Below are 16626 nucleotides of genomic sequence, written 5' to 3'. Positions count from 1 at the left end.
CATAGGTATGTACAGTATAAAATGTTTGGTTGAGTTGCCTTTCAGAAATTTTGCAAAGCTAGCTAACATTAGCTCTATATCAGGCTATCCACGTCATCGTCAAAAGAGCACGTCTGCGCCATTAGCGCAACCCAAGCAACGGAAGACATTTAGCCTGTCCGTCAATGACAACGTTATGTCTACATTTCCACCACGTCTGCTTTTGAATCAACTTACCTGTTTGAAATGTCAATTATGTTCGGTGTTGCATCTCCCTTCCAACCAGTTTACCTCACGTAACAGTTCAATTGAGAGACACTTCCCACGTTCAAAATGGTGGTAGAAAAGAACACTAAAATCATCATTCAAGTCATTAACCGACTTTTATTAATCGCTTTTATTAACGGGTTGGTTGACTATTGGTGACATCACAGCAATTGCCACCAGGAAGTACGGGGTTTGGTTTTAAGGTCATAATTCCACAAATGAACGCAAACACGTATACAATTTGAAAATGCATCAAACAAATACATTTAAAAACTAACTAACTAAATAAATAATGAACGTTTAATCGTACATAACAGCTTAAGTTTTGTGTTGTCTTCTCCAAATGACTAAACAAGTATGAAGGTGCACCAAGAGCCCATCTCGAGTGAGTCGTGACCTCCGCCAACCAGAGGCTGAGCTGTACTGTGTTTTTTTTTTGTGGAGTAAACTTCCTACAGCCTAAGGCAGTTACACTTCCTGTCCCTTACCTAGTTTGTTCTGTGTGGGAACCAAAACCTCTGTATAAGGATAAACAATTCTCATCATATTTCTATCATTCAATCAACTGATGAAGCAGTAATGAATCAACTACTCTTTTTATTTATTCTCATTTTAGTACAGTATTACATTAGCAACGTAACAGTTAGTTGGAAGTTTTTGCCGCAATATTGTTGACAGTTGGATGCCTGCTGACAACGGTACCAATACCTGACTGTAGATACTGTACATACACTTGACTATGGGAAATGCCATCTGCTCCTGGCAGCATACTTTTTGCAATAACGCACAGGCATCGAATTAGGTATTCAGAATTGATTCAGATAGATTCGCCATTCTTAAAATGCTGTGTCGACGAGCAGCCAAACCGTCGTGCGTAAACATCCTGTTGATTCTCAAAGACGGGTGTAGGCAAAGGAATCACTACCTATGTACAATTCCGTTGTATTTAATCTTTAGGTTCATTACATCTACGTTCAATTTTTTAGAACGTTTTTAAACATTTATTTTGGTGCAATTTTTTTATTAACTTTCAGCATTTTAGATGTTCATGATAGTGGTATTTGGAGAGCTTAGATTTTTAGGGGGTGCTGGTGCAAAAAAAACGTTGAGAACCACTGCATTACAGGATTTAATTCACAAGGGGCGGTGGCTTGACTGCGAGAAATGGGAGGAAGGGTATTTGTTGGTATTACAAGTTCCTCCTTACCTCCCGCTTCTCCTTCGACAAGTGGTGAGAGACAGCGTCGTCTGGATGCGAATATACAGAGCGGCGTTAAAGGAAGGACTGTGGTAAACAAACCTTGCTTGTCTCAATGGAACACAAACACACACACACACACACGTGGACTCAGCTGGTCCACAGTGTTGCGAGAGGTGTGCGCTAGAATTGACACTGTGAGACAAAAACACACACGCGCGAACACATATATACATACACACTAACACACACCCTTTCCCCAAGGCTGTAGGATTAAGAGGTCCAGCTGGCTGACAGCAAGCCCCTTCCTTCCCACGTATCCTGTCAGCCTCGCTTTACCCCACCCCTGCAGAACCCCGGCCGGGTCTGTGTGCCAGTCAGCTGGGCCGAGCGTGCCAGCATGACACACCTGAATTTAACACGGATCATCTCGTGCATAATTTCAGGAATAGCAGTCCATGACGCAGGACGTGTGAACATCAGTCGGTTGACGGAGAATCGGAAAACTTAGAAACCATTAAAAACATTAAGCTGGGTGTCCTCAACGCAAGCGACTGGACACGTTCCCACGCTTAGACGGTGAGGTCATTATCAACCCTCCCTACACTGGATATATTAAGTCATGTTTCCTAGCTTGACATGAAATCCTGATCTGGCTTGTGTTTTGTGGCATCAACTACGTAATAGTGTGACCTCTTCAGCAGTGCAAACGTAAAGACTCATTTTGTGGTCTTTCTTAACATTTTAGTAAAAAAACAAGCACTAAGTGAGGATTCATCGCTGACTAATCAATAGACTGAAGTGTTCCACTCTTTAAATACAGGAAGAAGACATTCAGCAATGTAGACTTCATACTGAACCAAAATAAAAAATACAGTCGTACAAATGGGGTTTCAATGGAGTTGCAGGTTTTTTTCTCGATGTTTCAGTAAAAATGCCACGGTCTAAAGAGGGACTAATGAGTTAATCCACCAGCAAGGAACAATAATCTTGCAGTATGAAAAAGGAAATGGAAGAACAGCAGCTTTGTTCAAGAAAATTATACATCTTGTCGCACAGAAGTAAGTATATGGTCACTATTGTCCGCTTTAACCTTTGCAACTGTGGTTTCTACCTTTAACTGTGCTGAAAAACTAGGGTAACAGCTTTTAACGATGGAGATACACAAACAAACTGCACACTGAAATGAGTAGTATAGCTTTATGGAAAAGTTATTGCGGTTGCAGGTTCATTCAAAGTTACAACTTTTAACAATAATACAAATAAATTAAAGTATGCCGTACTGAACTGAACCAAACTGAAATACAGCAGCCTTGTAGAACCAAAGTATTAGCCTTAAAGACCAACGAATTCCCAACGAGAGCCTTTGCTTTCAGTTGCATTTGTCATTTCAGTCTTGTGTTCATAAATATGGATCAGAGAGTCAGAGGTTAAAAGAACCAAACATAAATTCTTCAACTTCCTTATTATTAAGCCCGAGCATGAGTGGCGGGCCTAATACGGGAAAGTTTCAGTGAAGACAAAACACGAGCGGCACAAAGGTTGCGAGCACGACCGCAGAATGCTAACACCCAACTTGGAGCTGCCTTGCCTGAATGGATCACTAATGAGAGCAAGTGGATGAAAAATCTATCCAGCTACCCTGATACTGTTGGTGGGGCAGATCACTACCATAGATTGGGGGAGGGTTGGGTGTCGGAGAAGGGGGGAAAACAGACAAGGTGTATGGAAAGAATAAGAATGAGGGAGTGAGAAATGGGGAAAGGAAGAGAAAAAAAATCACTATGATGACACGCAAGTGCAAAGAGCGATTAAGGATTTACTTTCAAAAGGACTCCCATTGATCTTTTTTTGATAGACCTGCAATAAATCAAACTGGATTGACTCGCATGAGAACCAAGCCTAATCCTTTAGTCAGATCCGGGAGAACTCCGACCAAACCAGCTGTTAATTTAGGCTTTACAAGATAAAGAAGGAGAAATCCAACCTGATGTACCCTAGGGCAGAGGCTTACATCATCTCTGTAAAGCAATCAACTTATTGCCAGTTTGGAGAGGTAATCAGAGCACATACTGCGATAGAGATGGCAGGGGAGGGATTTCTGGGTGGAATAAGAGAATGGGAAGGGAGTTTGAAGGGTAGAAGCATGGCAGAAACAAAAAGAAGGCGAGAAGAGGAACAAATTAAAGCATGCTGGGTAGATACATATAGCTCTAATAATGGATTCTGATTGTTCAAAAATGACTGACACTTTTGGCAGCACGGTGGTCTAGCGGTTAGCATGTCTGCCCCTGGGGTTTGGGGTTCAACTCTTGGCTTCGGCTTTTCTCCTCACGCTTGGGTGGATTTTCTCAGGGTAGTCCGTCTTCTTACTACTACACATTAGATTCTTTGAAGACACAAAATGGTTGCTACATGTGATGTGAATGTTTGTTTGTTTATATGTGCACTCCAATTGTCCAAGGTTGCAACTCGCTTCTCGCCCAGTCAGCTGGCACAGGCTCGAGCTCTCCTGCGACCCAAATGAGGACAAGCGCTAAAGAAAATGGATGGATTTACACCTTCAATTATCTCTCATAGGCAACGTTGAACCTAACACCAGCGCTCCATCCACAATGCCCTGAAATTTCCTTGGAGGTGTGCCCAGATCTCATCACCCTGTCCCCCTTCAGTTAGTGCCACCTCAAATCGGGTCCTGCCTGCCACGCGCAGGCCGCACCATAACACAACCATAGCAATTAAAATGGTTATTTCTGTATGCCGGAGCCAGAGGGATGCTGTTCCTCTCCAAAAGAACTGGGCGGAAGTATTGCAAGGCACAGACTGAACCGAGCTAATGTCTTTTACAGATCCGTTGTTTCTATTTACTATAATCAGACAAATGCAGGGGTGGAGGCTCCTCTTCTTCACTGCGTGTCACCGAGCCGACGGATGCAAAGGATAAGGCTTGAAAACTCCAAGCACAGCCGCCCCGCCGCGCTCATGCTGACACAAAGACTCATTAGCTCGCCATCTCCCGTCTACCACCCTTGTCTTTAATGTCCTGTTTACGCTGCAAAAACAACCAGATCAGGCCTGAAATCGAATAACTGAGCTTTGCAGGGCCCTTTACGCCGACCCCGCAGGAGTGCTGAGGAGAAGCAGGCCTTGTAGTCTCTGGATGCTGTCCAAGGGGAAACCAAAGCTCAGAAGTCCGTACGAAACCACACATAAAATAGGAGTTAAAACAGCAGTCGCCGTTGAGGCTATCAACACACCACACGGACACACTCGGTCAATCTTTAGACTTGACCTCACCACCATTTTTAAGGCAAACCCAGACAGGGTGGAAAAACATTTCATAGAGTTTTGTCAACATCTGTCCATCCAATGCATCTATATCTGTATTTTTGAAACTTCAAATCTTTGGCTCCTGGCACCCCCCAGCACCTCCCTCAGTGGCCCCAAGGTCACATTTAATTACACAGAGTATTAATCTCAACGGACAGATGGCAAGCAGGCCGCCTCTCAATTACTTTATGCCCAATTGAATCATTACTGGCGTGATTCGCTAAATCACGGCACACCGAAAAGCAAGGCAAGGATTGGATGGGTGGCGCTACCAGTGGGGTAAAAGGCAGCGGTGTTAAAGCCTGGGACACAGAGGCAGGTGTGCCTCTTGTTTGTGACAGAGATCAGAAAATAGTTGAGAATACAAGGGGACTGTGTGGGGATTTTAGGAAATCGGGAAGTTTGGCAATGATTGCTGTGGTATTAAAGAAAAAAAATACACAAGCCCTATTTTTCTTGAAACTAAAACCAGAGCAGAAGGCTAATGTGGAAGCAGTTGGCTCCAGGCAGCCCATCCGAGGAAACCACATGGCAAGGCCAATTCAAAACATGAAGAAAATGATTGTCTCTTCAATGTACGCCAAGAAAAGTTGGATTTTCTGTGGTAGCAGGGGTCTATTTTATGACAACCATTTGTCATTGGGGAGCAATCTCAGTGGGCTCCACTCCTTCCAGCTAAAAGCCCCAGAGTGGAAGCGGTCCCATCGCAGTATCCACCCATGCTGATGCCTCAATCATCATTTTGAAGCAATTAGAGGTTGACTTTTTCCGGCGTCTCCGACCGCATCTCCTCGTCTCGCCAAGGAGCTCAAGAAGCCAACGAACGAGACTCTCATCGAGTTGGGGCCAGTTTTGTAATTTATTTGTCGCTCAAAAGTCAGCGGGGGCCTCTTTCCGTCTCAACCGCAGAGAATCTTATCTGCGCTGACTGTCCAAAAATACGCTCAGAATTCCATGCATGTTCTCCAGGTGACGTTTTTAAATGTTTCCTATAATCCCCACTTGAGATGTTGAAAATGATACCTTGAATATTTTCACAACTGAGTTGCATAGTGTGAAACTAAATCCAGCGGTAGTGAAAAACATTTGTCCAACTGGCGACCAAAGTAAGACTGGCGTCCCGCCACTAACTGGGAACAGTTGTGTAAAGACCACTGGACCACCGATGTAAAACGATCTGTGGGAGGCGTATAGAAAACTTCCACAAGCTCTCCTTTTTCCGAGTCGGGGCAAGGAATTCCTCCTGCCTATAGACAGCAGAAACAGTTGTTCTCCCTGGAGATTGGGAAAGCACTTTGGGCGGGAGCTAGCAGCCGAATTAGGGGGAAGATGATGACATATGCACATGCAAAGTTACAGTGCTGGATTTTCACACTCCCGAGGATGACTTGGACTGCCCCTGAGAGGCCCTGAGGACTTCCTGTGGCAGCCCATAGACCATTACGCTGCAGTTTCGCTCCATTGCTAATGTGTTCCATGTTTGTGTTGCCATCATGCAAAATGTCTGCCTCCGTTCGTGGCTGTTCAAAGAACGCAGTGTTATTCAAATAGTAATTTACAATGCAACCAACAACCTAAGGGCATAATATACAGTTGTCTGGCCTAAAGGTGAATTAAAACAGGTAAGTCTTAATTCATTATCAAACAGAATCACGCTTATCTACTTGGGCAACATATATTTGGACGGTAACTCGACTCTTAAGGTTGTTGGTGCATGACAGACTGTTCAAATTAGTCTCAGCGAGACGCCTTGTAAATTGCCAATGCACGCAACGACACCTTGAACACCCCGGAAAGTTTGAAAATTTGAAACAGAACTAAATTGATGAGATAACTAAATTTGAAAATAACATTTATCCCATCTTAAGAATTTCGACCACAATTCCAGTGGCAATTCATAAACCGATCAATACTTCATGCCCTTAGAATACGATCAACAACAACAAAAAACTTGCATACAAACTCCAACCCAAACTGCAATTATGACGAAATTGTGACTTGCCATCTGAACATCCTGCAGCTACAATCAAAAAGTGTAAACACAAACGTGCACAAAAATGCAGGTAAAAAGGTTGACGAGCATAAAATCTAGTTTATTAATAAATTGTGGTTAAGAAACGTTGTGTCAGCCACCAGAATTCATTCAGTCTTGGCGTTCCCAGCTTTCACAGTCAAGAGGGGAATTCAACCCGAGGCCTCTGACCCGAACTTGACCACGAGCCTTAAGTCTTTCCCCAGCTGCTGCGCGTCGAGCCTGAGGGCCAGCAAACGGCACCTGTCTTTGACAAGCTTCCACATTCACACCCGGCGTGGTTGTGCTGCGGCCGGCCGCATTTCTGTCAGGTGACAAATGCTAACACACGCACTCTGCGTCCAACTCTGACAAGAGGCACTTCAGAATGATGTGAACCACTTACACAGCATCATAAGCGAGAGAGGGCTTTTGTCCCCCGTGTCTGATAGCAAGACTGTGGCTTACGAGTAGTAAACTAAAACTTCCCTCACCACAGAGACGATGCTAACCACTATTTTTGCATACCATGCAGCTCTTTGCTACTGTTGAGTGATTCTACTCCGGCATCAGAATGGATCACTCTACCAGACTAAGCAAATTGCAGCCATCGGTGTAGCGTAAGCGTAAGTGCTAATGCCTTCGTGGGGGGGGGGGGGGGGGGGGGGGGGGTGGATGGAAGACAACTTTTCCTGACATCAACATCAACAAGACCAATCTCTTTTCTTGGGAAAGTGATCTGGCGACAGAAAAATCTTTGTCTGGAGTTGGACACGCAGAGCAATAACGGGGTAGGCTGGAGACGACAGCACCTGATTGAGCGCGGTGTATGGTAAATGGGGCTTGTATTCACTCAGGCATGCGCTGGACCGCGACCACATCTCCCCACCTCATTTGCAATGCAATCCCGCACGGTGCACACACTGCATCTTTTGTGACTTCCGTGTCCATGCTTCATTTGTTTTGTCCGCCAAGTAAATTTCTCCGCGACCGATGAGCATCTCGCGCTCCGTAATCCCTACACGGCCTCCTCGGCGCAGCCACGTCCGTCCGCACCAATGTGAGCTGCCACACACACACACACACACACACACACCCTTCCCCAGCCTGACTAATGTGCCCTGACGCTCGTACATCACCCCGCAAATTGGCCAAATGAATTAAGCGCGGACCCTGCTGAGCTTACGGGCTTTAAATGGATTTCCTCCACTGCAGGTCTGCCCAATAATTGCATTTATCCATCTTGTTGAAGCCAGGTTTACACACTCGCAAAAGATCATGCCAATCCCCTGGAAACATTTTCCGCTCTGGCGGCCAGCGCGCGAGACATTTGTCATCGGATCATAACGGCTAATTCAAACAACAATTAGCTTGACGACTGGGCCGTATGTCAATGTCCAGCTCCTTGTCGGACAACGCGTCGTCTATCTCTTCATCTGTCTATACACACACACCACCTTCCATTTTGTGTCAGTGTGATCAATTGAGCCGTCGAAGACTTTATATTGTCGTCGTGCTGGTTGAAGCCGCCGCAGTAGGTTAGAAAGTGCATGCCTTTGTTCAGCCAAACATCCAGACAGAGTGCTGGGCAGGCATTGAGCACTTGTTCAGCAGGGGTCATCTCAACACTTGGGAATGTTTGAACAGAAGTGCATTAGACACTAGAGGGGGTAGGAGGGGTGGGGGCAAAGGACAATTCAACTATGTAAACACGCAGCTACTTCCTTCCCTGCGCTCCTGAGACAAGCCGCTGTTCAAACAGCGCATATCGCATTCTTGTGCAAAGGAGCCGAGGCCAGCTGCTGCCTGGCCCGCGACAGATAGGGATAAGGCCGACAAAAGTGAGGGGCTTCCAGAGTCGGACTCCCGGGGTCCGACACGGCGGGTTTTGCCATCCACATTTTGTGACTAAGCGGACTACTTATCTTTATTGATATTCCAAATATGCAAAAGTACGGCGGCCAATAAAGATAGAAGCGGCCGTAAAAAATGGAGATAAGGAGCCTCCGGGTTCTAAAGGGCACTGCAACGTGCATCACATGACATGGAGGCCATCCCAGCATAGTGATGCCAGCTTCTAATCTCAACTTTCATTATGACGGCTGTGCTTTCTGATTCATAGCTGGTATCGCATATCAACCTTTGGATTGCGTGCCGATAGATTTTGACCTAAAATAACTTCCTATCGGAGACTCTGATGGGTTACGCTGATTTTATTATGTTAAGCTACTTAAGCGGAACAGCCCGTATATTTGTGTGTCCAAAAGAGAACACCGCGTTATTCCAGAGTTTGTCTTGAGCGAATTGCATCTGGAGCCGAGCCTCCAAAGACACATTTTGTGGTGTTAATTTTGGACTTCGACAGGGGTTGATCCACTTATGTGGCTTCCAAACGAAACAAAAAATTCAGTCTCCCACTCCCTCAGATAGGAAAAGAAACTGCCACTTGGGAACCTGCTGGAGTAAAACTTGTCCCATTTTTGTTTCCAGACCCGTCATTACAGAGAGAGCAAGATATAGCCCAATTCTCCAAGAGGCGAGGTGCAGAGACTCAAACTGCAGGGACGTGCGCAGCAGAAATCTGCATTTTGGTTTTGGTTTTGTTGGGGGGGGGGGGGGGGGGGTTTACACGGGTGATCCAATATATCGCCATTGCTTCGTTGCAGCAAGACAAACGCCATTGTTGAGCGGGCTGCCGTGTACCGCCGGTCATTATTCCAATCAAACAAGCCATTTCAGGGTGACTCGATTGCATCGTCTTCCGCCTCAAAAATGCCAAACAACCTGGTGGCCTGCCTGTTCCTTCACTCTCGCTCTCTCTGTCAATCAGTCAGTCACTCAGTCAATCCCTACTGGCTGGACGGTCGCAGTTGTCTACACAAGTCACTTTATTCACTCTGACCCCTCCAGGGAAGGAGGACAATTGATAATTCACTCAATGCTGCGAGTCAATTTGCTCAATTTCGGAATTGACCTCCACCTGTTGGGTGAGGCGGTGCGCTGAAATGAATACACTGACAACTCGGGACGGTTGGTTGGTCTCGGTTGATTGATTGAAATAATTACTGGGTTTGGGGTCCTAGTCTTACGATGTTTGCTATCTGGGCCTTGAAATGAGCAAACTGACGCCAGCTCTGCCGACAATGGGTGTAGGCCAGGGGGCACCCACATGGTGCCAGTGGGCACCAGGCACCCCCTGGACCACGGGGGTAGCCCGTGGGCCTGTTCTAAAAATAGCTCAGTGATGGGACATTGTGATATCCTCGATATGTTGTTGAAAAAGTGATCATTTGAAAATGTAAACGCTTTCAGACATCTAAACATTAACAAAGTGCTGCATCTTGATATTTACCTGATTGCTACCTTGTTCAATCTTTTCTGATAATGATTGTGAGGAATCATTAACAGGACCAGTGTATTCACGTAGATGAATATAATCAATGGTTAGTAATGACGATTAAAAGTAATATGAGCACATTTGTTATTCCAGGAGTGTGTATCAAACAGGTAGCCCTTCGCATTAATCAGTATCCAAAAAGTAGCTCTCAGTTTTGCTGTGGTAGGCAATTAAGCTTTGAAATTTAGAGCTGACTGCTTCAAAACAAATCGTATGACCTCTTGGTCAAATGATTGGCATTGGTGTGTGATACTTTTTTTGTAAGTGCTGTTTAAATAGATATATCATCCCAGATTTATGTCAATCGTGAATTTTTTTTTTTTTTACTTTCCAGCGATGAAGATTTTTATTACGATTTTCGTGTAGCCTAAGACACAATTTGTGGGCATGCTGAGGCCCCAAACAAATTGATGGATCATGGAACAATGATAACTCCTAAAACCCAAGGATGAAAACAGAGTCTGGTAAATGTACTTTGTCAGTGTCCCACTTTGGATCAACATTCAATCAATATCTCAGAAATTTCAAAGCTTATAAAACGCGATCTTGGGTGCATTTAATTATATTAAAAAACACTCATATTAATTTTGAAATGGCTGAAACCAATTCAAAACCAAGCCAATCACACCAATTTAAAAAAAAAAAACGCCACAGCAAGCTCGTTGAGCAATCCCATTTATCGCAGTTGCGTTTTCGGAGCCGTATGAGCTTCGCCATAGTCCATTACCTTCATTATAATGCTTGGCAGAGCCCACATGCTTGGACTAGGACCATGTGTGGCCACAACAAGCTGTTCACATGAAATGTTATCTCGCGCTGTACACAAGTTGACAGCTGTCGCTTTACAAGAGGCGTATTATTATTGTGTAAATAGGTTTCGAACATCTGCTTTAGCAGCCAACATTGGAATTTACTCTTAATCTGCTTTTCCGCTGGAATTTGTTCATCAACGTCAGAGGGTGGGGGGGGATAAAAAAAAAAAAAGAAGGGAAAATCTAACACTGTTCCACACTGAGGGGGTTTACTTTATTAACCTTTTGCATCATGGCGCAAACTTTTTTCTGTCTTTTAACGTGCAAATCCAGCCATAATCCGTAGATTAGCAGATGAATTTATTGCGGCGCGCGCTGGCAAATCTCTCTCACCTTTCGCATGCGGCTACGCGTCCGCCACCTTTCATGGCGGATCGCCTCATTAGTGCCCTGGCGCTGTGTTGTTTTTTTTTCTTTGCACAATTGCACATAACTCCTCGGAGCTTATCCCGCTACAATTAAAAGTTTAATTAGTAGATTAAAAATACCCAGGCAGGAGTTTTATCGCCGTTTAGTACACAGCCAAGCCAATTTCCAACAGGAATTCCCTTAACGATGAACAGATATAAATTATTAGCATAAAAAACAACAAACTGTATGGATGCATCAATTCACATGAACATAGCGATAATTGGTGAGAAATTATGTGAATACGACATCATTAACTTTATTTTGAGATCTATGGTGAGGTGACCCAAAACCTCATGCTGCAAACAAAGCCAAAAAATGACTAGTATATTGTCTATGCATTTATTTTGATGTGTTATGATTATGAAATGTGTGTTATTTTGAGTAGTGTAAATGGAAAATATTAAGGATTTGAAATTTCGTATTTCTGTCATCTATGATTCCATTGATTTTATGGATGCTTTAGGCTTTTTGGCGCAGTAACTAAATACAAATAAAATGCTAACAAAACAATATTATTACAAGAACACAATAAAACGAATTCTCGTTTGTTTGTTTTATCAAGTATTTAAAAGTGACATGCAAGTCCTTGTTTGTGGTTCATTAAGTGCTGGTATAGCTCAGGTTTGACAATGTTGCTCATTATTTGGCCAGACGTGATCGTTAGGAGCTGCAGTGGCACTGTTATGGAGACAGAACAGTCACTGAGTTGTCATGAGGTTGGGAGGGGGGGGGGTGAAGGCGTGCGTGGCGGTCAGGACGACGACAAGCCTGTCAGCACCTGCGCACTTTGACCCCTTCCCAAAGTTGCCACACAATCCAGCCAAGCGCAGCGAGACTTGAACAAGTGCGGGAAAAGCGAAAGTTGCCGTCCGGTTGCATTCCCGCTCTGGCCTGGCTGCTTTTTGTGGAGCCTTCGGTTTTGGGGGGGGGGGGGGGGAGAGTGGGGAGGGGGTGTCATTGTTTGGACATCTTACCAGGAACTGTCGCCGCTCTCATTGCCCCGCCATTAACAGCAATTATGCACTCCATTCAGGCGGCCTTTGTGAGGGTGACCCCGCAGCCCCACGCCGCTGCCGCCTCACCCCCCCTATGGCGTCTCCGCCCCCACCACGCTCTCTCACTCCTCTCCACTCGCACACATTTCCCGCTTTCTTGTACTTTCCCTCCCACTTTACTACTCCCCCCCCCCCCCCCCCCCCATATGAATGAACTTGAATTTTAACCACTCTCCAAATCAGATCCAGTGGATTATTTAGTCGTCTGTCCGCTTTGGAGAACAAAAGAAAATCTTTTTTTGTACTTGTGACACTTCCTTTCATGTAAATGAACTTAAACTCACCAACTCCCCTCCAACTGATTAATTGGTCTTCTATCAAGTTTGGAGAACAAATAAACGAGGCATTTATGAAAGTTTTATTTTACGAGTGACGCTTGAGATGTTTAGGTTTGTGTGAATGAACTTGAATTTAACTCCCAAACCACCGCCGGTTGATGTACTGGTCCGCTATTCACTTGAGACAAATAAATATCTCAGGGTATCGTGAATGAATTTGAATTTGAATGTAACCAACGGCAACTCTCCAAAGCACATCCAGCGGATTTACTTGCCCTTCTTCCCAGTGAGAACTTTTTTTTTGTACGAGTAACATTTGAGATGCTCATGATTCATGACATTTAAGATAATGGCAATGAACCACTAGCAACTCTCAAGGCCACATTGGATTTGCTCGTCCGCTTTCCACTTGGAAGAAGAAATAACAAAGGCATTTTTTTTTGCTACTTTTTGTACACATTTGTGACGCGCAGGTTGATGTGAATGAACTTGAATTTTAACCGCGACTCTCTAATTTAGTGAATTTATTCAACATTCATCTACTTTGAAGAACAAATTAATATGGCATTTACAAAGATTAAAAAAAAGACAACTCTGTACCTCTGTAGCAATGAAGCTTGCGACGTGACGTTCATGTGAACACCCCAAACCACCTCCAGTGGATTTACTCCCCCCCCTCTACCTACTCGAAGAACCAATAAGTACAGCTATTTATTTTGTATTCTTGACTCTTGCAACGCTTGCGATGCTCAGGTTGACATGAATGAGTTTGAATTGAACTGCTAGCAACTCGTCAAATCATCTCTAGTGGATTGACTTGCCCTCAGTCTTCTTTAGAGAACAAATAAAAAATGGCATTTGTGGCCGTGTTTGTACTTCATCAGTGCTTGAGGCCGACACCAGCTGAAAGATGCAATTGACAAGCATTTAGATGCTTATCTATCGGGCCATGGAGACCACTTCAAACCTTTTCAGACGGTGGCTTCGCTCTCATGGCGAGGGGTAGACTTGGCATTCCGGCAAAGTCAGACGCCCCGCTCGCTCGCTCGCCTGCGTCATGTCTCTTTTTTTTTTTTTTCAGGAAAACTTGGAACTTTTTACGCAGATTCAAATCGACAGAAAAAGAAAATGGGGGTACGTAAACACACGTGGATTTAACAGCCGGCGCGGCGGAGGGGGGGCCTCAATTTAACAGGGATGACAAAAGTTGCCGTTCCAGATGTACAGCGCTATCTTTGTGTGCTGCTGCAGCAGCAGCGGCAGCTATAGAAATGCACGAGAGAAAGAGCAAGCGAGCGCAGGAGGGAGGGAGGGAGGAGTGCGGTGACGGGAGGGAAGGTTGGGAGTGCGGCTGAAAAAGGGGGGGGGGGGGGGTACACTAAAAGGGGGCCGGGGGTCTACTAGCGCACAGCTGCTAAACGAATGCCTTTGTGCAAGCCTGTCGACATAAAACTAAAAATATGTCAAGATGTTAAAACAATAGTGTCAATAAAGTTCATTAAAAAAATAAAATCGAACCTGACTTGACTGCAGCTGAATCCCTCCTCCCCCTCCACCCGTCTCTTTTCTTAACACTCCCTTCGCACCAGTTAAAAATGTGACGGTAAACACAGCTACATTTTTATTTTTAAATATTTCAGACGGTGACAGCTCAGCCCGCCAACATCCTCCGAATTAGACAATTAAGCCCCGCGAGCAGAGATGATGCGGGGAGGAGGAAACATAAACACACATCTTCTCAGTAAATATTTACGACAAAATAATTTTCCATTCCTTCGCCAGGCATTGACAAAACCTTACTGTACTGCCTCTCCAAACTCCCCCCCCCCCCCCACGTCCCCCCTCCCTCCTGCACCTCTACATCTGCGATTCATTGACTTCACAATTTACCACATGTCGAGCCGGGGAGAGGTCGAGCCTCCACGTGAATCACGGCGCAAATATGCGAGTGATTTATTGTTTTGTTAAAAAAATACCAAATAAAATTAAAAAAAAGCTTGCGCGCTCTCGCTGCTCGCAGTTGGCAGAGCGTGAACAATTACATTTCGGACTAATTAAGCCGAGAGAATGCAAGGCCGCTAATGTCTCGCAGGCCCAGCGTTTTAGTGTGCCAAACTTCCTACCCCTCCTCCTCTCAACCTCCACCCCCCCCTGCAGTCTCTTAAAGTTAACTCGTCAAATCCAAAGCAGATTTTACGAGTCGTGGAAAAAAATAATAATCTGGAAGCTTCCACTGCCGTACTTTTTGTCAACAAAAGTGATTTGCAAGACAAAAGGGCCCGGCAACCTTGCGCGGTTTTGACGCCTGCCCCCCCCCTCCTACCCACCCAACTCCCTACTCCCCTGCAGGCACCAATTAGACCCCATTAGCATGTAAAGCCAATTTGATAAGGTGTACCCCCCCCTCCCTAAAACCAACCCCACCCACACACACAAGCACACGCAATCCTTTAATCCTCATCTTTTGCCAAAAAGGGAAAAAAAAATCCATTTACAGGAGGGCGAACACACGTAATCCATACGATGACGCATTGTTGTGCTGACAATGCCGCCATGTTGAGCCGAGATACTGTCGCTCGGTGCGCCAATTAGAACGGATACAAAAGGATCCCGTCGCCGTGAGTTTCTGGAGAAAATGAAAGCCACAACATGCATTATTAAAATAAAGAAAACAAAAAGCGGTGTGTTTAAAAAAAAAAAAAAACTGAGAAAAGCTATTGTTTCAGGGTGTGTGGGCTAATCATACATCCAAATACGTTCCTTTGGCCAAAAACTCTAAATAATGGGTCCAAGGGGTGGGTCAGCAAGGAAGGTTGGGGGGCATTTACCTGTTGCGGCAGGATGTGAGCCCACACGGAACCTGCGTTAACCCGCCGCCGCAAAAAAAACAAGAAAGGCCGAGTGCAGCCCAGCAAGTCTTTGTGCAGGCTTTAAGGAAAAGTCCGAGCTGAGCGGATGAGGGGGAAGAGTGGGTGGGGGGGGCTTGCTTTTTAAAGACTGGACACATGTCAAAATGCTTAAATGATACTAAATTGTCAGCCTCTTTGGATTCGGTGGTGCTTGGCAAAACAAATTCCCGCCGGAGGTCACGTAAATGATGTTAACCCCCCACCCCCCCCCACCGGCGTTCTGTTAAAAACAAAATGAAAATAAAAAAACATGCTTCCAAATCCAAATCAAAGTGCCCTTTTTCTTCATCAGCGTCGTGAGTTGCCGCGCGACAGACAGCTAATCGATGTCCAGGTGAATTATTAATGGCGGCTTTAAGTCGAATACATTGATATTAGAGCCACCGACCACTTCAAAGACGCTAATGGCTTGGGCACAGCAGGGTGTGTGTTGGGGGGGGGCGGGTGGTTATTTACGGACCATCCGTAGGCTTGAGGAAGTCCAATTGTAAACATTTTGGCGGTTTTGCAGGCCCCACCTTGACGAAATGTATGAAAATGTTATTACCCACGGTTCCAGCATGCACAACACAAAAAAAAACAGAACTAGAAGTAAGTGTTATTAAGTGTAAGTGTAATTAATTTGGAGTTTAAAGGATGCAGAATCAAAGCGACTTTTTACTTAAATTGAGGAAATTTTTTACTAGGAAATTTAAGACATTAAAAAGAAAACTGAAATTGAAATGGATGCTCATTATCATTACGTGTGAGTCACTTTATCTTTTATTGGAGGAAAATCTGTACAAGGTAAAATGGAAGAAATACAAAAGAAAGAGAAAGTGCAATGCATTGTCACACGATTGCTCATACGAGGAAACGCTACACATCAGTGTGCGCATGCCAGTTTGAATGATAATAAATCATAGACAGCAACTGACTTGAAAAGAAATAATAAGTCATTAATTAAAAGGCATGTTTTTTTTTTGCTTTTCAATTACAA

General features: G+C 44.7%; 1 protein-coding gene across 24 annotated transcripts in view; it reads right to left on the bottom strand.

Annotated features, from left to right (window-relative positions):
• Window positions 1-16626, bottom strand: part of tcf7l2 (transcription factor 7 like 2) — a 95548-nt gene that overhangs the window by 76589 nt on the left and 2333 nt on the right. The gene's annotated exons all lie outside the window — the stretch shown is intronic.

This window comes from Leptonotus elevatus, chromosome 20 (genome assembly GCF_054856555.1).
Source record: "Leptonotus elevatus isolate MCC_2025b chromosome 20, RoL_Lele_1.0, whole genome shotgun sequence".
Taxonomy (NCBI): Eukaryota; Metazoa; Chordata; class Actinopteri; order Syngnathiformes; family Syngnathidae; genus Leptonotus; species Leptonotus elevatus.
The sequence above is the reverse complement of the archived record's forward strand: the minus strand, read 5'-3'. Positions and strand labels throughout refer to the sequence as shown.